This window comes from Ascaphus truei, chromosome 4, assembly GCF_040206685.1.
Source record: "Ascaphus truei isolate aAscTru1 chromosome 4, aAscTru1.hap1, whole genome shotgun sequence".
In the NCBI taxonomy this organism is placed as follows: domain Eukaryota; kingdom Metazoa; phylum Chordata; class Amphibia; order Anura; family Ascaphidae; genus Ascaphus; species Ascaphus truei.
The window spans coordinates 150,323,262-150,347,276 of record NC_134486.1 but is presented as its reverse complement, the minus strand read 5'-3'; the positions used below and the strand labels follow the sequence as shown (position 1 = coordinate 150,347,276).

The following is a 24,015-nucleotide window of genomic DNA, read 5'->3' as shown; positions in this document are numbered from 1 at the left end:
TATGGAAAAATGTGTCCACTCCCAATTAAGCGATTTCTACACCAAGACAAATTTCCCTAGCCAATTCCAGTCTGGGTTTCGTTCCAAACACTCCACCGTAACTACCCTGCTAAAAGTTTGCAATGAAATCCAGTGCGGAATGGAACGGGGACAACTCACTGGTGCAGTATTCCTAGATTTTGCAAAGGCTTTTGACACAGTTGATCATGTTATCCTGCTTAACAAACTCCAGAGCTCTGGAATAGGGAAACATGCTTTAAACTGGTTTCAGTCCTACCTATCAGGAAGATCCCAACATGTGTCCATCTCAGGCTCTAACTCCAACCCCCTGGATATCACCTGTGGTGTCCCGCACGGCTCTGTTCTGGGGCCCCTACTCTCCTCAGTGTTCATTAATGATCTTCCCACAGCTTGTAAGGAAGCCTCAATACACATGTATGCAGATGACACAATCCTGTATGCACACAGCCATAGCCTCTCTGACCTTCAACACATACTTCAGTCTGACTTTTTGAGACTCGAAAACTGGATTTCCCAAAACAAACTGTTTTTAAACACTGACAAGACGGTAACAATGGTATTTGGGACCAAGACTAAATTTGTAAAGCTTCCAGTGACTGAGCTCCTGATTAGAACCAACGCTAAAACCACCCTAACCCCTGTCACTAGTTTTAAATACCTGGGCTTATGGTTTGACTCCCACTTAACATTCGGGATGCACATTGATACCCTGACAACCAAGACCTATGCCAAACTAGGGGTACTTTACAGGAACAAATCCTCCCTAAGTCTCCTGGTCAGAAAGCGTATTGCACAGCAGATGCTAATGCCAATTATTGACTATGGAGACATAGTATATGGCTCGGCTCCTCAAACCCACCTTAGCAAACTTGACACCCTCTACAATTCAATTTGTCGTTTTGTTCTCCAATGCAACTACAACACACATCACTGCGAAATGCTCAAAGAACTAGATTGGTCATCACTAGAGTCTAGGCGCAAAGTTCACCTTTCCTGTCTCACCCTCAAATACTTTCTGGGCAAGCTACCCAGCTACCTGAACAAGCTCCTCACCCCTACCACATGCAGTACCTATCACCTGAGATCAGACTCCAAAAGACTATTCATGGTCCCAAGACTCAACAAAGTATCCGGACGTTCCTCCTTCTCCTTCCGTGCACCCCAAAACTGGAACAACCTACCAGAGACTCTCATATCCACCACCAGCTTAAGTTCTTTCAAATCTAAGGCTGTCTCACACTTTAATCTGGTCTGTAACTGTTTCATACGCTCATAATATATATTTTCTTTAACTGTGCATGCAATGTCTTGTATATAATGTATACCTTGTTCATTTATGTAACTGTATTTGTAACCATGTATTATTTTGTTTTACTCTGTGCCCAGGACACACTTGAAAACGAGAGGTTACTCTCAATGTATTACTTCCTGGTAAAATATGTTATAAATAAATAAATATAAATTTTTCATACTTACTACACCATGAGTGCGCATGTTTTCTTAGATATGTATAGAGATATGTATAGAGATATGTATAGAGATATGTATAGAGATATGTATATATATATATATATATATATAAACACGAAAACACAGGGGGTGCCCAGTGCTACATCCAAATGACAAAACATACATTATTACCATGTATGTTTTGTCATTTGGATGTAGCACTGGGCACCCCCTGTGTTTTCCTACATTCATGTGCCACAGCCCAGTTGCACTCTATGTGGCATTACATATAGTCAATTTTAGGAGGGTGTGGGCGTTTGAGCTTGCTGGGTTTGTGTGTTTAATATATATATACACACACACACACACACACACACACACACACACACACACACACACACACGATTGGGGTCCAGCAAAAAAAAAAAAAAGAGACAGCCCACTGCATGTTTTCAGAAAAAAACTGTATTGAATCACAGGGCACTGCAACCAACGTTTCGATCACCCAGAGGGACCTTCATCAGGGTTGTACACAAGAGGACCTACTAGCTTGGGAAGTGGGGAGGGGCGGGCTTAAAACCTGGGAAGGAGGAACCACTAACCTCCAACAGCTGAGAACAGCTGAGAACAGGTTAACAAAGTCCCAGCAAGCTCTTTTTTGGGAACCCCTGAGCCCCCACAAAATATTCTCAGCTGTTGGAGGTTAGTGGCTCCTCCTTCCAAGGTTTTAAGCCCGCCCCTCCCCACGTTAGTAGGTCTTTCATTCTATTGGATATAAATCCAATGTGGGCTTTTTCCCTCCAAATAGAGGTAAATGAGAATTTTAATCATAATAGAGGTATATTAGTATTTTATCTGGTAGTGTTAGGACTTGCGAACAGGGTCTGCCTTGTCGTGGCTCGCAAGCTTACAATGCTTTGGCCAAAGGGTTAAACTGGATGATCCTTTTTCACGCGAATATTTAAGTATTTTACTGTGTATTTTTGTCATGTTGGATGTAGCATTGGGCTTCTCTGCCGTCTGTTTTATAAAACATTTTACCAGGAAGTAATACATTCAGAGTTACCTCTCGTTTTCAAGTATGTCCTGGGCATAGAGTTAAGACAAATAACACATGGTTACAAATACAGTTACATAAGTGAACAGGGTATACATTATATACAAGACATCGCATGCAGTTAAAGAAAATACAGTATATAGAAGTAATCGTTTTCTGTATGACTATCAGTCTCTCACATTGTTGTGGAGGAATTTTGGCCCACTGTCCTTTATAACGTTGCTTCAGTTCATTGAGGTTTGTGGACATTTATTTATGCACAGCTCTCTTAAGGTCCCGCCACAGCATTTCAATCGGGTTGAGGTCTGGACTTTGACTGGGCCATTGAAACACCTTGATTCTTTTCTTTTTCAACCATTCTGTTGTAGATTTGCTGGTGTGCTTGTGATAATTGTCCCGTTGTATGACCCAAGCTTTAGCAGTCGGACAGATGGTCTCACATTTGACTCTAGAATACTTTGGTATACAGAGGAGTTCATGGCCGACTCAATGACTGCAAGGTTCCCAGGTCCTGTGGCTGCAAAACAAGCCCAAATCATCACCCCTCCACCACCATGCTTGACAGTTGGTATGAGGTGTTTGTGCTGATATGCTGTGTTTGGTTTTCGCCAAATGTGGCGCTTTGCATTATGGCCAAACATCTCCACTTTGGTCTCGTCTGTCCAAAGGACATTGTTCCAGAAGTCTTGGGGTTTGTTCAGATGCAACTTTGCAAACCTAAGCCGTGCTGCCATGTTCTTTTTAGAGAGAAGAGGCTTTCTCCTGGCAACCATTCCAAACAAACCATACTTTTTCAGTCTTTTTCTAATTGTACCGTCATGAACGTTAACATTTAACATGCTAACTGAGGCCTGTAGAGTCTGAGATGTAACTCTTGGGTTTTTTGCAATGTGTCTGAGCATTGCACGGTCTGACCTTGGGGTGAAATTGCTGGGACATCCACTCCTGGGAAGATTATAACCCTTCCCAGATTGATGGGCAGCAACAATTGCTTCTCTAAGATCATTGCTGATTTCTTTCCTTGGCATTGTGTTAACACACCTGAATTCTCCAGACCAGCAAACTGTTACATAGTTACATAGTAGATGAGGTTGAAAAAAGACGTAGGTCCATCAAGTTCAACCTATGCTAAATTTAGACAACAGATACTTTATCCTATATCTATACTTACTTATTGATCCAGAGGAAGGCAAATAAAAAACCCCATTAAGGGGAAAAATTAATTCCTTCCTGACTCCAAGATTTGGCAATCGGATTAATCCCTGGATCAACATCCTTCCCATGTATACTTAATTGGTATATCCCTGTATACCTTTCCAATCTAAAAAGATGTCCAACCTTTTTTTGAACAAATCTATTGTATCTGCCATCACAGTCTCCATGGGTAATGAATTCCACATTTTAACTTCCCTTACTGTAAAGAACCCTTTCCTTTGTTGCTGGTGAAATTGCCTTTCCTCCAACCTTAAGGGATGGCCCCGAGTCCTTTGTACTGCCCGTGGGATGAATAGTTCTTTTGAGAGCTCCTTGTATTGTCCCTGAATATATTTGTATATAGTTATCATATCCCCTCTTAGACACCTCTTTTCTAATGTAAATAAATCTAATTTAGCTAGCCTCTCCTCATAAGTTAGATTGTCCATCCCCTGTATTAATTTGGTGGCTCTTCTCTGCAGTCTCTCTAGTTCCATAATGTCTTTTCTTAGGATTGGTGCCCAAAATTGGTCTTACTAATGCTTTGTAAAGGGGCATAATTATGTTTACTTCCCTTCCATCCATTGCCCGTTTGATGCAAGATAAGATTTTGTTTGCCTTTGCAGCTACTGCATGACATTGGGCACTATTGCTAAGCCTGCTGTCTACAAGCACTCCTAAATCCTTCTCCATTTAATTTGTAAGTCAACTTTTTATTCTTGCATCCCAAATGCATAACCTTACATTTATCTGTATTAAACCTCATCTGCCATTTACCTGCCCACGTTTCCAGTCTCTCCAAGTCCTTCTGAAGAGAAATTACATCCTGCTCTGATTCTATTACCTTACACAATTTAGTATCATCAGCAAAGATGGAGACTTTGCTCTTGATCCCAACCTCAAGGTCATTAATAAACAAGTTAAAAAGCAGGCGTCCCAGTACCGATCCCTTAGGTACTCCACTCACGACTTTAGCCCAACCTGCTGCTAAAACTTTTGGCATTTATAGAGGTGGTCACACTTGCTGATGATCATTTAATCAAGGGCATTTGATTAGCAGCACCTGTCTGCTACTTAGCATCTTAATTCCTATGGCAGCAGTAAGGGGGTACTTGGTTTTTCACACATAGCTTCTCCATTATGGCTTTATTTTTGTTAAATAAATCATGCACGGTGTAATATGTCATGTGTTGTTGTTCATCTGAGGTTGTAATTTACCTAATTTTTAGACCTACTAAGGAACAGATGGTTGTTATGTCCTGATGTTTAAAACCATAGAATTCAAAGAGGGTGTACTTTCTTTTTCACACAAATATACACACTTTTTTTTCTCCTTAAAAAAAAAAAAAAAAAGAAGAAGGAAGAAGCACACCATGCTCAGGTGGCAAGACACTTACATAAGACATAGACTTCTGGGGGCGGGTGGATTGCTGTTTAAGTCTGACAATGCTTCTGACAATCTTGACCAGTCGATATTTCCCACACATGCAATTCAGAAGCTTTCCTGCCATATAATCGAATATAAAACTCGAGTGTAACACCCTAAATAGTTAACAGATTTTACAATCCAATGGTGAAAACAAAAAGGTTTTTAAATGTAAGATTTATTTAATTGGTTTGTAAATTTGAACTTAACCCTAGTGGGCAAGAAAACAAATTGAAGACTCAAAATTGTCAAGAATTCAACCAACTCTCCCATAAGCATTTTTGGCTAGACAGCCATTGGTGGTCAGACTTGACCCCAATAAGCTTCCAAAATCCAGCTACTTGTATGTATATCTTTATTTATATAGCACTTCACAAGCGACAGTACATGAATAGTACACATTCGTTATGAATTCAGGACTACGACCCTGGCAACAATAGAACATTTCGGTGTACTATTCATTGAAAGGCAATTTTACTCATTTGGAATGTCACTTTGTAATCAATAACCACTCAATGAATTACAGTACAATAAAGTGCAACAAATAAGATCACACAATAGGAAAGACAATCCATGACCCAGAGAGCTTGCAACCTAAGTGGTATGATGGGAAATTTACAGAGACCACAGATCAGAGAATAAGTACAATTGATGGCAGTCATTGGTGGGAGTGACTATGGTAATATTTTAAGAATTTCAACTTCAGTGTGTTGAATTCTATTCAAGTTTTGTGCTAATTATTTTTTAAATGAGTGATACTTTACAGGTATGGCCTGGACACAAAGAAGGTTTTCTCATCTATTACATCTAGTAATGTGGACAAGAGTAAAATGTTAATGACATTATTTTGGCTTCAACAATTGCAGTAGAGGATAAATGAACAAAATGATGAATGTCTAGGCAATTTACAGCAAAAAGTGATGTTTTTTTCTTTTATTTAGGGGCCCTAGCAACGGGTGGTGCTACCCTGCAATAAATGTGATTCAATTACAAATTAAAGAGTCAAGTCTGAATAAGTTGGTCAGGTATCACTTCTGCCTCAGCTCTCACCTGTCAAGGTGCAAAGTCCAAAAAGCATGGAATCCGGCGATGCTTAGCCGAAAAACAAAGATGTTGTTATGGAATATGCCCAACAAGTGAGTTGGATGCTCAAAAACGACAGATATCCTTTTCTGAGTTAAATTTGACAAGTCTGTTCTACAACTGCAGATATCGAATTACCCAAAAGAGTAGGTTACCCAGGATTTTCAGAATTGAAATGAAAAGAATACCTATTTCAGTTACAGAATTCCTATTGATTTATGTCAGGGGTTTAAGCTGCAGATAGAAAATCTACTGCCTGATTAATATAACTCACTCCCACAGAGAAATTAGGTCTAGTACCACCTCAATGTCTCATGATTTAAATGAATGGTCCATTTAGCATTTAGGCCCCTTAAAAGACTTACTAACTTGCTGAGGTGAGAGACCAGACAAACCTTTAAAACACAAAATGACATTTTGCTGGGCACACAAAAGAATGAATTCTGTACATTACAAAGATATCTTGAAAACAAAATCAGGATATACAGTATACTGTAATGAGAATGTCTCCAAACAAATCAGACTGCTGAATACTAGAATGGCAGGCAAACTACGAGCGCTTGTCAGCCTGTAAGGATATACTTTTTTTTTTATAAAGCAGCAGTTGCTTATTATAAAAACTACAATTGAACTGAAAAAAAAAAAAATTATTTACTGGAAGCAAAATGGTGAATCTTAGTCACTAAGCTTAAGGATACCCAACCAGACCAATGCTCAATTAATTTTTTAAATATAAAAAAGGTTCATGCACCTACCTATTACAGCTTTGGATACTAATTGCTTCAAAGTTAGCATGATCCAAAGATACATTTTAAAAACCCTGGGTTTAATGTAGGAGTAACTCCACACAAGGCTAAAAAGGTTACAAATGCGAAGAATTAGTGAGGCTACATTAAAACCCGAGGCCACAGATATTGAGAATAATGGTTTCCCAAAAAAGCAGATTTTACGCATGAGGGAGGCAGTGTAATTTCTCATAAGAACACAGACACTGAGTTAGATTAAAGCTTCATTATAACCTAGAAAACAAAACACTGAGTATTAGTGAGGCAGCAAAATACACAATAAGTCCTATACAAACCAGGCACAGAGGATGAGTATGGTACCATTATATCCACTAAGAGGCTTCATAATAACCTATGAATCACCATGTATGATTGGCTGCAATATAACCCAACACAACGTGCGAGGCTGGCTGCAATATAACCCAACACAACGTGCGAGGCTGGCTGCAATATAACCCAACACAACGTGCGAGGCTGGCTGCAATATAACCCAACACAATGTGCGAGGCTGGCTGCAATATAACCCAACACAACGTGCGAGGCTGGCTGCAATATAACCCAACACAACGTGCGAGGCTGGCTGCAATATAACCCAACACAACGTGCGAGACTGGCTGCAATATAACCCAACACAACGTGCGAGGCTGGCTGCAATATAACCCAACACAACGTGCGAGGCTGGCTGCAATATAACCCAACACAACGTGCGAGGCTGGCTGCAATATAACCCAACACAACGTGCGAGACTGGCTGCAATATAACCCAACACAACGTGCGAGACTGGCTGCAATATAACCCAACACAAAGAACGAGACTGGCTGCAATATAACCCAACACAACGTACGAGACTGGCTGCAATATAACCCAACACAACGTGCGAGACTGGCTGCAATATAACCCAACACAACGTACGAGACTGGCTGCAATATAACCCAACACAACGTATGAGACTGGCTGCAATATAACCCAACACAACGTACGAGACTGGCTGCAAAATAACCCAACACAACGTACGAGACTGGCTGCAATATAACCCAACGTGCGAGACTGGCTGCAATATAACCCAACACAACATATGAGACTGGCTGCAATATAACCCAACACAACGTATGAGACTGGCTGCAATATAACCCCACAAACTATGTGACATGCTGCCCCGCATCCTATAAAACCCCAGACACTTAGAATGAGTGGGGCAACATTACAAACTAAGGACCTGCAGGGGAGTAACAGTGAGTACCCTTATATACTATGGAACTCCCTAAGGAGAGGAGAATGGATGATAACCTCACCAACATTTCCAGGGATTAATGTGTCAATTCTAATGACATTTGGACTCGAGAACTGTATCCTTAATTATCATATTTCCCCTGTATGGTTTTCTCTGTACATATGATTGGATCTTAAGAGACATAGCATTTGAGCTCCTACAGAAATCTCTATATATACACATTACAAACTAGAAGGCCATGCACGGTAAGTACGAGTGACACCAACTCCGGTGAGTGAGATGTGTGTAGCCGGGGCCTGCAGCCAGAAAGCCCTCCCCACGGCCTCACACTGGGCCCAGCTCCCCTCCCTCCCTGTGGAGGTTTATCCTCCCCGGCACTAGGCCCGGGTTTCCCACCGAGACATGTTAATGTAATGCTCCTTACCTCCCGTCTAATCCTCTCCCAGGCCCGGCGGTCTCCTCCTCCGCCAGCTCTGACAGGGGCCGGGAGCCCACAACACCCCCCAGAAACCAAAATGCGGACGAGAGTCGGGGGAAATCTCGCGAGAGATGGATGGGAGGAGGAGGGGAGTGGGTGCGGTGACGCTGCAGGTTACCAGTGGCAAATTAAATAACTTGGAGACAGGAGCATGGGCTGATTGTAAACACAGGCAGAATAATAGAGAGATCCAGGCTGTAACTGAAAGACTTAATCAATGGCAACCACACACAAATGCACATCAGATAATATAGAAATATTTACATGTACTGTGGATGTGGAACATCACTCAATAATAATATTAACATACTAGCTGAGAGACCCGGCGTTGCCCGGGATGTAAATGCGTAATTTATAAATCGTGGAACAATAGGTGACTGTTTGTTGTAAAGGTTGGATAATAATATTGAAAAGAAAGATGGAAGAAAATGTAATACGATGTTGTATAAAAATGGTTTATTGTAACCACACCACAGTACAATGTATATTTTGGTGGCATAAGTGATGTAAAAATCTGAGTCGTGTGTCCTGCTAGGGTGTGAGGCAGCGGGTGGCGCGTGGGTTGTGAGTGCTGTGTGCGAGTGGGGGTCCTGCTAGGGTGTGAGGCGGCGGGTGGTGCGTGGGTTGTGAGTGCTGTCTGTGAGTGGGGGTCCTGCAAGGGTGTGAGGCGGCGGCTGGCGCGTGGGTTGTGAGTGCTGTCTGTGAGTGGGGGTCCTGCTAGGGTGTGAGGCGGTGGGTCAGTGATGTCGGTGCGTAGGGGCGGGAGGCAGCAGGTGTGTGTGGCGGCAGGTATGTGTCGAGTGTGGCGGGTGTCTGTTGAGTGCGTGCAGCGGCTGTGAGGCGGTGGGTGAAAGGCAGAGGCGGACAGAGTAAGGGCGGGTGAAAGGCAGAGGCGGGGGTGGGGAGGCGGTAAGGCGGGCATGAAGGCGAAGGGCGGCGGCAAGGGGTGGAGGAGGGGGGCAAGGGGTGGAGGAGGGGGGCAAGGGGTGGAGGAGGGGGGAAGGGTTAGAGGAGGGGGGGGAAGGGTTAGAGGAAGGGGGGGGGCGGAGGGAAGGGGGGGGGGGCGGAGGGAAGGGGGGGGGGGCGGTGGGAGGCGGTGGGAAGGGGGGGTGGGAGGCGGTGGGAAGGGGGGGTGGGAGGCGGTGAGAAGGGGTGGGAGGCGGTGGGAAGGGGGGGGAGGCGGTGGGAAGGGGTGGGGGGAGGCGGTGGGAAGGGGTGGGGGGAGGCGGTGGGAAGGGGGGCTGGGAGGCGGTGGGAAGGGGGGCTGGGAGGCGGTGGGAAGGGGGGGGGAGGCGGTGGGAAGGGGGGGGGAGGCGGTGGGAAGGGGGGGGGAGGCGGTGGGAAGGGGGGGGGAGGCGGTGGGAAGGGGGGGGGAGGCGGTGGGAAGGGGGGGAAGGAGGGAGGCGGTGGGAAGGGAGGGAGGCGGTGGGAAGGGAGGGAGGCGGTGGGAAGGGGGGGGGGCGGTGGGAAGGGGGGGGGGCGGTGGGAAGGGGGGGGAGGCGGTGGGAAGGTGGAGGGAAGGGGGGGGAGGCGGTGGGAAGGGGGGGGAGGCGGTGGGAAGGGGGGGAGGCGGTGGGAAGGGGGGGGAGGCGGTGGGAAGGGGGGGGAGGCGGTGGGAAGGGGGGGGAGGCGGTGGGAAGGGGGGGTGGAGGGGAGGTGAAGGGGGGGGGTGGAGGGGAGGTGAAGGGGGGGGTGGAGGGGAGGTGAAGGGGGGGGTGGAGGGGAGGTGAAGGGGGGGGTGGAGGGGAGGTGAAGGGGGGGTGGAGGGGAGGTGAAGGTGGGGGGGTGGAGGGGAGGTGAAGGTGGGGGGGTGGAGGGGAGGTGGAGGGGGGGTGGAGGGGAGGTGAAGGGGGGGGAGTGGAAGGGAGGTGAAGGGGGGGGTGGAAGGGAGGTGAAGGGGGGGTGGAAGGGAGGTGAAGGGGGGGTGGAGGGGAGGTGAAGGGGGGTGGAGGGGGGGAGGTAAATGGGGAGGTGAAGGGGGGTGGAAGGGAGAAGTGGAGTGAGGGGAGGTGAAAGGGGGTGAGGGGAGCTGATGGGGGGTGAGGGGTGGGTGAGGGGAGGTGAAGGCCGCTCACTCACCCGTCCGGCAGGTCCCACGTGGATCTGAGGCGGGTGGCAGCGTGTTGTGGCCGCTCTCCCGCTGTGTCCCGGGCGCTCGCTCGCTCCCCCGCTGACTGTTGCGGCGCCGGGGGGGGGGGGGATCGAGGAGACACTGACACTGGAGGGGAGGGGGTGGAGGGGAGGTGAAGGGGGGGTAGAGGGGAGGTGAAGGCCGCTCACTCACCCATCCGGCAGGTCCCACGTGGATCTGAGGCGGGAGGCAGCGTGTTGTGGCCGCTCCCCCGCTGTGTCCCGGGCGCCGCCATCTTGGGCACTCGGCGCCGCGAGGCAGCCTGCCTGGCCACTGGCTGTTCCCCCGCCGGGGAGGGGTGAGTTGTAGCGCCGGGGGGGGGGCATGTATATGTGTGGGGGGGGGGGAGAGGTGGGAGATATAGAGGGGGGGTCTCGCACGGCCGCTGACACTGGGTGGGTGGGGGGGGGGGCGCTGAAGGGGTAATAATAGTGTGTGTGTCCCGCTGACTGTAGCGGCGCCGGGGGAGGGGGGGGTCGGGGTGAAAGCGCGGGAGACACGGGGAGAGGAGGAGGTGCGCGCGGGTGCTGCTAACACTGTGAGCCCCGCTAATGTATGTAACAGTGTGTGTGTGTGTGTGTGTGTGTCACTGTGTGTGTGTGTCACTGTGTGTGTGTCTGTCACTGTGTGTGTGTGTCCCTGTGTCCCTGTGTGTGTGTGTGTGTGTGTGTGTGTGTGTGTGTGTGTGTGTGTGTGTGTGTGTGTGTGTGTGTGTGTGTGTGTGTGTGTGTGTGTGTGTGTGTGCGTGCGTGCGTGTGTCTGTCACTGTGTGTGTGTGTGTGTGTGTGTGTGTGTGTGTGTGTGTGTGTGTGTGTGTGTGTGTGTGTGTCTGTGTGTGTGTGTCTGTGTGTGTGTGTGTCCCCCCCTGTGTGTGTGTGTCCCTGTGTTCCCTGTGTGTGTGTGTCCCTGTGTTCCCTGTGTGTGTGTGTGTGTCCCTTGGCCCGTCACTCCGCCTCAGGCCAATGAGAGGTGTGCGGGGGCGGGCGGGCCAAGGGACCAATGAGATTTCCCCTAGGGACACCGGACATCCAGGCAGGCATGCATGCATGCAGGCAGGCAGGCAAACATACAGTGCTTTCACTAATATAGTATAAGATACTGTCCTGGAAACAGTTGCTTGCCCAGTGAGAAAAGTAATAATGTGAGATATAGTCCCAAAAAGGAAACTATATACTCTCCAACAGTACCTATGTAGCCGTGTCTGGTTTGGCTACCAGTCTGCCCTCCCTGACATGCAAGCCCTGGTAACAGTGCAGGCAGCGTCAGGACCAATAATCTTGTTTTTTCCCCACAGTAAGCAGCTATCTTGAGTGACAGGGGAGGAGGTGGGCTAAGGCCTGTGTTCTGCCCAATCCGGACTCAGACCTTGGACCTTCCCCCTCTGTACTTAAGGAGCGGCACATCTAAATTTAGTAATTGTCTCTACCCCTGAGAGACAGGTACTCACACAGGGGTGCATCTAGCATTGGCACCCACTGTCCACTCCAGGAGCCGGAACGCTGCCTGCTAATTGCTGCCAACGACTGTGACACGCTCCGGTATCTCTCCCCCGCGGATGTGTCCCTGCCCTCATCTGATGGAAGTGGCAGTCGTAAATCTGTGGTGATGCGCCCTGCCGTTGTGTCCACCTATCGACGCTGCGGAGGAAAATCTTACCTGCGGTACTGAGCAACGGCGAAGTCCAGTATCCACGATGACATTACGCAAAGCGATGGTGCGGGCTGAGCGGCAGAGGAGCCTCCCGGAGTACCTGTGGCATATCCTGAGAATCCCAGGGTTCCAGAGAGTCAGCGGAGCGGTGAGAGTCCAACACCTTACTTCCTGCAGGACCCGATGGAGGCTTCCGGTAAGGGAGTACCATCCGGTGCCTTCTCCTACGAGGACGACTGCAATGCACCTCGGCAGAGACCGGATGTCGATGCATTTCCGGTGCGGAACCTCGACCTCTACTGAGATCCCGCGAGACCGGACCACGATGACGTCATTGCGGAGTCGACCGCCGAGGAACGGACGATTCCCGTTCCAGTGAGTAAAGCCTTATGCAAGACAGACATGGACAGGTACCAGGACCATGAAATGGGCCGGGTCGCAGGAAACCTGCGGACACAGACATTGCTGCTATATATGTGGTGACTGGTAAGGGCAGGGCCAAGATAGTGGACTCTGACAAGAACATTAAAGCCCTAGCACCTGCCACCATTTCTTCTTCACAAATGCTTGCAAGGTCCAAGGCCTCTAAGAGACGAGCCCATAGCCGCAAGAAGACCCTACAGCCCTCTCAGGACTAGCGGGATTGGGACTTTGATTTCTGCTCTGAGGAAGAAGAGACTGCTGAGAGTGTAGTTTCTATGGGTCTGTGGGAGGCAAATCCATAGTTTCATGCAAATCAGAGACTTCAGGGGTATCTTCTAAAGTTACTTCTGGTTCTGAGACAGCACTGGCTGGGCCTTGTAACGCTTGACTACCCGCAGACCTGGCTAGTCCCCAATACTGATGTGGGTAAGGGTATAACACGCACCCACAGCAGTGAGGGCGTGCCTGGAGTGTGGTATGATGCGTTGCCGGGCCTGGTGAAAAAAGGTTAGCCTGTTACTTGCCGCGTCCGAGGTGCCAGAGGTCCGAGGGTAAAGATCCGAAAGCCGTAGGTCAGGGGCAGGAGAGAGCAGCGTAGTGAGGTCCAAAGCCGAGTCCAGGGAGTAGCGAGGTACACGAAGTCTGACGAGAGCTGAGATCAAATCCAAGGGTATCAAACGAGGGCAGGGACTGGAGCGAGAGCTGTAATACAAAAGAGAGCCAGGCATAGACCTCCGTACAACAAGAGCCACAGGAAAACTATACAGAGCGAGGAAGGAGAGGGCAGACAGGAACTATAAATGCCGGAGAACCAATGGGAGCAAGAGGCGGAGCGGGGGCTTCACTTAGCGGTCCCAGGGATAGGTTAGGATGCCTGGTGTGGTGTTCCCTAGTGGGAATAGCCTCCAGCTGCTGGGAGGTGGAGCCAAGGCTGCAGGAGGAGTGTAGAAGAGGACGGGTACGCGTGCGCCCTGTAACACTCCCGCGTGCACGCCCCTGCAGCATGTGGGTGGAGGAAGCGTGTGCCGCGGACGAGCGGCTTGGTGTCCGACCGGAGCGGGTAAGGAGCTGACGGGGAAGGGGCCTGGGACGAGTGGCAGTACTGAGAGCCGGGGTGACGGGACCCACTGTAAGGCGCATGTCCCCCGATCCCTTACAGGCCTGTAGTAAAATCACTGCCCTTGTGGGATCCCGTGTTTCAGGGGTATGTCCCGTACATGCACGGGACTAGGTTGCTGCTTATTAATGGGGACCTATTAGACCATTGGTGGGCAGAAGGGGAGTTTAACCCAGAGGAGACAGCCAAGACCCTTCGGAGGAGGGAACATGAGCTCAGATTGAGTGTAGTACAGTTCAAGGGTCGAGTAATTATTTTCTACGAGCAGCCTGTTCGAGAACCACTGTTCTGGGTACTACCAGGACAGACAGAGGGTTGTAAGCTCATTAAGATCAGCCGGGCTGAACGTCTAATTGTACAGAGATACCGGCAGTCCCATGGGTTTGAATATCCATACGTACCTGAACCTATCATGAGGGAAATAGAGGAGAACAGGGAGTAGTGGATGGAAGACGTTATACGAGATTACTTAACCACCATGTGTAGGAATGCAGTGTATCACACAGAGGACCGAATTTCATACCTCAAGGGGTATGGAAGGTGGGGCGCTCTATATGCATGGACAGGGTAGAGTACCAGTCCGAGCAGCATCCTAAAAGAGTGTTTTCAGTGACAGTAACTGATCTAGCGGGTACACTGGTTAAAAAGCCTGACCCATACCATTACTACTGATGGGGTAGCAAGGTTCTCCATGTTGGGAGTGACCGGTGTCAATGTTCCAAATTGAAAAACGGGGTTCAGTTGATAATAAGTAGTTTATTGTACAGTATCATCATACTCATTCAAAAGTTTACAAGACTCTCTCTGCCAGGGTGTGTCCAGGCAGCAACCTTTATACATTTGATTTCCTTTGTTCAAAATGTGTTTCTAGGCAGATTATATTAACCACTCCTTAATTCTTAAACCAATCATTTTACAGCTCATTAAACCTGGTTAGAACTGGCCTCAAAACAGCTATGAATAGGTACCTGGTACTCACTATCACAAGAATATGGGCGTTACTTTAGGCACAGTCGTAAATCTACTTAGAAACGAAATCACCCATTCACACCAGACACATTCTTACTCACAAAATGGATACTAGACATAACTGACTTTACAAAATGGAAACTGAACATCACTTTCAATCCTTCGCCGAGACCCCCCCAGTCCATTTCAGAAATATATCAACAGTATCTTCATTTCAGCAATATGATTTCATCAATCCCTCATCTTATACTTTTCGAAATCTTCAGTGAGAAATGTATAACTTTATTCTTGGCAAACACAGTATCCTTTCCTAGTAGAGGGTATTTCTTTAATATAACCCTCGGTCCGAATCCTCAATCTCTTAGAGTCTCACCCACTCCTTATCCATTCGCAGTTGTTTTTCCCTCTCCTGGCAAGCATTTATTTGTTGTTGGATCACATCAAGAGGGTATTGTTGTACAATAGAGGTTTCTGTTTGTTCTTCATATATATCTTCTTGGAGGGGCATGGAGAGAATTACTTCAACGGCTAGATTGCTGATCAATCCTTTAACGCAAAAATAACAATGATTATGACAACAAACACACATACACATATAATCAGCAGCACACACAAGTTTCGCTTCTAGTAATTTAAACCATGTGCCAATCCCAGATTCCTGCTATAGAATACCTTTCAAAGGGTCTTCCAATTTAAACACTATTATTTTTATACCTATTATATCATATATAATATTAGCCGTATTGCTAGGTACTTAGGTACAACATTCTTCTCCACCACTACACAAACATTTCTGCTGTAATAATTACATTAATTTCTAACTGTACCAAACGAAAAATAAAATCTCCTGCACAATACATAGTATAATTACACTTGATATACCTACATATATCATAATCAAATTTGAGTACCTAGACTTGGGTAATCTGATTCTATCTCTCTGATCTTTCATTTGATATAAATATATAGAAACATCTTCTGAATAGATATACTGTACTATACTGAAAAATCTATCTAACTATTCTTATATAAAACCATTGCTAGTTCAGCTCTTCTGTATAAATGGTTATAAACACATAATATAATAATTTAGATATGAGTATATAGCTCACTCCTCCTACGGCACTTAAATATATATATATATATCAATATAACTAAATATAATATTGATACTAAGGGCCATCCTATATACTAAATCTAATAACACATTTCTCTCCTCTGCTATCTTCCAATATCCTAACACACATAGATATAATAAGAATATTGAACCCTTTTCATCTCTATACCCCTTACATGTAGTTATCATATAATAATAATAATAATAATACAAATACCTCTAATAATAACCTAACCAGGATCCACTGATTTATTTAGTAGTTTCCAGTCAGAATCCTAAACTATATGTTAGTATCTAAAATACAAAACATAAAAATATTAGGTTAGTATACAATAATTCAGCTATAATAAATATATAAAAATGTAAAGTTCTTATTCTTTTGATTCTTCAACAATAAAAAACTGGTATAAATGTCTTTTAGTTCTTTTAAAACCTGTGTAAATGTCTTTTGGTTCTTTAAAAACTTCTGTAAATGTCCTTTGATTCTTTAAAGACTTGTGTAAATGTCTTTGGTAGGGAGACCACTTTACAATAAATCACATGGAAGGTGAGCTCTGCCTCTGTTGTAACAATACTCATCACAGGCTCTTTCATTTGGGCTGTAATGCATGTTTTATTTTAAAAATTTAACCATCATCCAATCTCCAAGCTCGTGTAGATACACTTTCAAATTCTTGTATGGAAACTGTACAACTTTGACCTGTAACTTTAACCTGTGTATAGAGAGACTGCAAAAATATTTATTAGTTGCATACAATACTTGCCAATTGTTTCATTACAAATAACATAGTCTTTAATAATTAGTTCCTTTGAACTTACTGATACCTCCCGTAAGTGTCTCATACGGAGATCATTTATATCTGAGTAGATAATATCTTATCTATGCCTAGGAATAAATTCCTGTAACATTTTCTTTACCACTTGTCTTTGCATCTGCATATAGACAGAGATAGATCTTAACTCATCCTAAAAAAACTATCATAACCAATACATATTAAAAAATACAAACTCCTGGGTAACACAATATAATTTATCTGTAGATTACCAAAAGGGCCTCATGGGCAAAAATAATTTCCCTGCACAGGCTTGATAGCTTTACCTACTTTATATTATCTCCAGATATCTCCCTTCTCTTTTTCACATATAACCCATTTACTATCTGAACAGTACTGTATATAACATTAAAAACAATAGCCAGACCGGGAGACTATTGAGTCCTGTCCAAACATATATCATTATAAATAGCCCTCCTTGCTAATCGGCTTCATAATACAAACAATTCTGGGAAATAGAGTCTTTAAAATTTATATGTTCAGCGATTTTAACAATTGCTACTGCTTATGGTAAAAATAAAAATAAGAAAACCTGTAGTAGTTCTTTATATAGCATAGACAATAGAAAAACCTTTTGATATAAAAATTGCATTTAAAACCTCATGCTGGAAAACATATAATTTGCCATCAACTTATTCTGCTGTATCACTTCGACAGGAAACATCAATATACCAATGAACTCTGGATTTCTCAGAGATATATTCTTTCAAATGAAAAATTATAGTTAAAGATTTCAAAATGGGACACATTTGGATAGAAAATAGTAAACATTTATAAAATACATCAGATATTCAGTTAAGCCTACAGTAGAAAAATTATTTTGTATAGGACTCAACCCTAATTCTCTGTACTGCATTCTTTGCGAAGCACTGAGTACACTTCTGACAGTATACAAATAAAATACTCACTCAGTATTACTCATTTGTATAACCATACATTTTCTTTATACCTGGTGATACACTCTTTGTATCACTGCAACACCCTTAAAACATTACTCGTGTATTTTACATTATACTACATATTAATTCTAAACATTATACATTAAAAACATTTTATGCTATAAAATAACATATCAAACATTATACTCCACAACATACAATACCTCTATAAACAATCTGCTCTGAACAGAAAAAAAAACTTTTGACCTACTGTCTTGAGCAACTTGGAACTTAAAAAATGGAGCTTCTCTCTCAGCATTGTTGCAGGCTAAAATTTCCATGGCAAATACACAACCAACCAACTTAACAAAAATAACAAAAAACACATATTTCTCACTTATCCTAATAATAAAAAACACAATAGTTTGATCCTGTAAACTAAATTAATAAACATTTCCTTATCTTCTTCTGGAATGCAGCTGCACATTCTTTAAGCTATAGAAGGTGTGGTTATCTAGATTTGAGCAGAGGGAAAAAGAAAAAAAAATCTCCTGGTTTTAAAATCTCACTCGTGTGGCCAAAACGAATGAACTTTTAAAATTCTACCTGTAACTGGGCTAAATATAAAAATAGTAAAGATCAAATGATCTTTTCCCGCTTATGCCCATTTTTTTTCCCACCTGCTTCTTTCCACAGATTCCCAAACTCTCCTTTGTCCAGTATTAATCACTTTAGATTGTAATGAATGGGTGTAAACCCTTTAAAAAAATAATAATTTCATCGTGAGCAATTAATAACATTCTTATTTTTGTAAGCACTTGCAAGTTCCTGGATAGTAATTTTATATGCATATAATAAACCGGTATCCCCATTATTTAACTCTCACACAGAACTTACAAACAGATTGGATTCACCCAGATTCAATTAATTAGCATATTTCAGGTTTGTTTTTTACAGCTCTTACAGTATGAAGGGCATGACAATGAATTGTCAGCTTCTAGACTGCTTTCTGTATTAAAAACCTGAATCACCCACTTATTGTTGTGGGGAAATATATTTATACTTGAGAATCTAATAAAACTTTTTAAGGAAAAACTGATTTCCCCAACTTTTGAACCTATACCAGGCATGTTCACTCATCAGATTTGACTATTCCTGATTCTTTTAGGCAAAAAAACTTTCTGTTGAGAACAATGAGTGCACCGATGGACTGTGACATTATTAGAAATTTGGGTTGTATATCTTAACTTTAGATTGGGAAAATTGTAATTCTTATTTATTTACTCTATACCTTTTTCTAGCCAATGCCTGCATCTCTTTTAGAAGCTTTGCAATTTCTGACAAAATATCCTGACTTTCTAACACTTACACTTATAACACTTTATTTTCCTTCTTTGATCCTTATCCTATGATCTATTCTGAGCCTCAGTTTTATCTTGTGCTAATACCTTATCTCGCTTTACTTTAAACTCTTTCCTACCATTCTTGGATCAGATTTTCTTTTGTCTAACTTTATTACTCTAATATTTACTTTTTAAAACGTTGCATGACACCAAAAGACCACATTAAACAGTATTGCATTGTTTACTTACATTCTTGCTGAGAAAAAACTAAATACCATTTGATTCTTATTCCTACAAAAATTAATTTAATAAGAATATACTTTTTTTTATTCTTATTCTTGTAACTAATCTAAAAACTTTTACAATCTACATTAATTACTTTAAAACTAATTGAAAACAATTTTAGAATTCTATTGTAGCAATAGCAGCATGTTAATTTGCATAGCTGTGAGCTGTTCAAATTCCTGTATAAATCAAATCAAATTAAATCAGCTTTATTGGCATGACGAAAGAACATTTCAGTATTGCCAAAGAGTGAATAGTAAGGGGTGGGGGACAATAATTACACGAATACTAGGGGGTAGGGTATAATGATTGCACAGTATATGGGTAACAGTTTCGCACAGAGGTGTGGGGGTTAGTGGACGTCTCTCAGCTTGTGGCAGGTGCTGATATAGTGTGCAGCCAGTTCTGCTGTGGTTTCATCTTCTCCCAGGAGGATCGCTATTTTTTGGTTCTCCTCTATATTATTAAAGTTCTGGATAACAGCAGTTAGTTTCTCTAGGTGGGCACTCCTCACTTCAGAGTATTTTGTGCATCGCAACAGGAAGTGCGTTTCATCTTCTACCTCTCCTAGCTCACATCTTTGGCACAGTCTCATCTCCTGGGGCTTCCAGTTCTGTCTGTGTCTGCCTGTTTCTATTTCTAGGCTGTGGGCACTTATTCTGTACTGGCCCAGGGTCTGTCTCTGTTTTGGGTCTTTTACCTTCAGTAGGTAGGGTGCCGGAGTGTATTCTCTCTGTAGGTTGTGGTAGGTTTCCAGCTTCTTTGAGCTTCAATGAAAAAAGGTGGGGGCTCATGCTGTGAGTTACAGACAGTTTCAAAGAGGCAGAAGACAGAATTGATTTTTAGGTCCTGTCTCTCATTTTCCTTGCAATTAATATAATTTGGAGTTAATTTTTCTTCCTTTTTTCTCTTTTTTTCATTTTTTTTTCTTTCCGGCACCCTCCTTTTCCTCAACAGAATTATCTTGAGCCATTTTAACTTTTCTTATAGGACTTTTCTCACACAGAGAATTGATTTCTCACTCAGTATCTCACACAGAGAATACACACAGTCTCTCACTTAGAGAACCACACAGTATAACAACTGCAGAATTATGTTATATTGCCACAAAGACCACTAAGTCTCACAGTATTATATCACTTGATTATTACAATAACCTACTAATATCGAAATTCCGTCACCCAGACTAACCTTCAGAAACATCATGGCCTCATATGAAACACCCAACTCCCTAAACGAAAGACCTGAATGGATGCCTTACCTTGTTCATAGAGTGGAGTGTCTCAATGAGAGCTATTCGTCTCCTTTGGTCCAAATGTCCGAGATTTTGGAATTCTCATCCTCGTCACCAAAGTGTCAATGTTCCAAATTGACAAACGGGGTTCAGTTGATAATAAGTAGTTTATTGTACAGTATCATCATACTCATTCAAAAGTTTACAAGACTCTCTGCCAGGGAGTGTCCAGGCAGCAACCTTTATACATTTGATTTCCTTTGTTCAAAATGTGTTACTAGGCAGATTATACTAACCACTCCTTAATTCTTAAACCAATCATTTTACAGCTCATTAAACCTGGTTAGAACTGGCCTCAAAACAGCTATGAATAGGTACCTGGTACTCACAATCACAAGAATATGGGCGTTACTTTAGGCACAGTTGTAAATCTACTTAGAAACGAAATCACCCATTCACACCAGAAACATTCTTACTCACAAAATGGATACTAGACATAACTGACTTTACAAAATGGAAACTGAACATCACTTTCAATCCTTCGCCGAGACCCCCCCCAGTCCATTTCAGAAATATATCAACAGTATCTTCATTTCAGCAATATGATTTCATCAATCCCTCATCTTATACTTTTCGAAATCTTCAGTGAGAAATGTATAACTTTATTCTTGGCAAACACGGTATCCTTTCCTAGTAGAGGGTATTTCTTTAATATAACCCTCGGTCCGGATCCTCAATCTCTTAGAGTCTCACCCACTCCTTATCCATTCGCAGTTGTTTTTCCCTCTCCTGGCAAGCATTTATTTGTTGTTGGATCACATCAAGAGGGTATTGTTGTACAATAGAGGTTTCTGTTTGTTCTTCATATATATCTTCTTGGAGGGGCATGGAGAGAATTACTTCAACGGCTAGATTGCTGATCAATCCTTTAACGCAAAAATAACAATGATTATGACAACAAACACACATACACATATAATCAGCAGCACACACAAGTTTCGCTTCTAGTAATTTAAACCATGTGCCAATCCCAGATTCCTGCTATAGAATACCTTTCAAAGAGTCTTCCAATTTAAACACTATTTTTTTTATACCTATTATATCATATATAATATTAGCCGTATTGTTAGGTACTTAGGTACAACATTCTTCTCCACCACTACACAAACATTTCTGCTCTAATAATTACATTCATTTCTAACTGTACCAAACGAAAAATAAAATCTCCTGCACAATACATAGTATAATTACACTTGATATACCTACATATATCATAATCAAATTTGAGTACCTAGACTTGGGTAATCTGATTCTATCTCTCTGATCTTTCATTTGATATAAATATATAGAAACATCATGGCCTCATATGAAACACCCAACTCCCTAAACGAAAGGCCTGAATAGATGCCTTACCTTGTTCATAGAGTGGAGTGTCTCAATGAGAGCCATTCGTCTCCTTTGGTCCAAATGTCCGAGATTTTGGAATTCTCATCCTCGTCACCAAACTGTCAATGTTCCAAATTGACAAACGGGGTTCAGTTGATAATAAGTAGTTTATTGTACAGTATCGTCATACTCATTCAAAAGTTTACAAGACTCTCTCTGCTAGGGAGTGTCCAGGCAGCAACCTTTATACATTTCATTTCCTTTGTTCAAAATGTGTTACTAGGCAGATTATACTAACCACTCCTTAATTCTTAAACCAATCATTTTACAGCTCATTAAACCTGGTTAGAACTGGCCTCAAAACAGCTATGAATAGGTACCTGGTACTCACTTTCACAAGAATATGGGCGTTACTTTAGGCACAGTCGTAAATCTACTTAGAAAAGAAATCACCCATTCACACCAGACACATTCTTACTCACAAAATGGATACTAGACATAAATGACTTTACAAAATGGAAACTGAACATCACTTTTAATCCTTCTCCAGAGACCCCCCCAGTCCATTTCAGAAATATATCAACAGTATCTTCATTTCAGCAATATTATTTCGTCACTGGTGTGTGACGGTAGGGGGGTAACCAGGCTCTCAAATAAAAGGTTTAAGCCCATTTGGTTACCCCTAATCCATAATAAGGGTTCAAGAAGAGTCAGCTTTTGAGCCCAGTATTGTGTAATGCATAAATTGTATTGTGCGACAATAAAGTATTTAATGTGTTTTTACCTTTCCAGGAGTGCCAGCAAGCAGAAATTGCTATGGTATCAGTTTCAAGGGGGGTTTCACGGAGAAATGTTGTCAGAATGTGCCTAGCTAGTCAGGGTCCAGAGTTGCTGGTTCCCCTAACAATGTACCCAGGAATCCGGTCTGATTCCTGTACACATGTAGGCACATGTCCCGGCAATATCTCCCCTTGAGAATACTTTCGCGACTCACCACTAGGAGTTCCCTGCTACGTTCTACTCACTACCAAAAATACACAAGGGAGGAATGCCACCACCATGTCGCCCGATTGTTTCGGGCATTTCTAGTTTAACTGAACAATCCATTATATACGTAGACCAAGTCCTTAGACCTTTGGTCACGTCATTACCATCTATTTTACGTGACACCACTGATGTACTGAATAGACTGAATGACATTACGATAAGGATGATACCTTACTGATCAGTATGGACGTAGAATCACTGTACACGTCAATCATACACAGCAATGGGATAAAGGCAGTAGAGTATCTCCTACAGACTAGAGGTAGGGATTGCATCAATCCCAACATATTGGTTGTGGATTTGTTGCGATTCATACTAACCCATAAATATTTTATCTTTAACAACACCATATACCACCAAACAAGAGGGACCGCCATGGGGACCACCTGCGCCACCACCTATGCAAATCTATATCTTGGCTGGTGGGAGGCGGAGGTGGTCTTTCAAGATGTATACCTCACGGATTTTGCTGTGGGCAAGATTTATAGATGACATCTTGATTCTATGGAAAGGTCCAAAGGAGATTTTTGAAGAATTCCTCAACTGCTTAAATCAAATACACTGAATTTAAAACTAACATCAGAGATAAGCTCTACCAATGTGGCCTTCTTGGATCTCATGATTTATAGGTCACCATCAGGTAGACTGGAAACAGTCCTACATCGCAAAGAGACTTCAACCAACAGTTTATTGAGGGCGGACAGTCACCACCCACACCACCAGATAAGGGGTATACCTGTTGGTCAGTTGGTCGAATTCTGAGAAACTGTTCCACGGACCTAGAATTTGAAAAGGAGGCAATTTTGCTCAAACAGAGATTCAAAGAAAGAGGGTATAGTAACAGTTTGGTTAAAAAAGCATATAAAAGTGACAGATCC

General features: G+C 43.4%; 1 long non-coding RNA gene across 1 annotated transcript in view; it reads right to left on the bottom strand.

The window, feature by feature from the left end:
- LOC142493129 (uncharacterized) overlaps nt 1-8,803 on the bottom strand; it is a 291,999-nt gene extending 283,196 nt beyond the window's left edge. The window contains exon 1 of the long non-coding RNA XR_012800994.1: nt 8,671-8,803. This is a non-coding gene — a long non-coding RNA (uncharacterized LOC142493129). The remainder of the gene's footprint in view (nt 1-8,670) is intronic.
- Between the last annotated feature and the right edge of the window lie 15,212 nt (nt 8,804-24,015).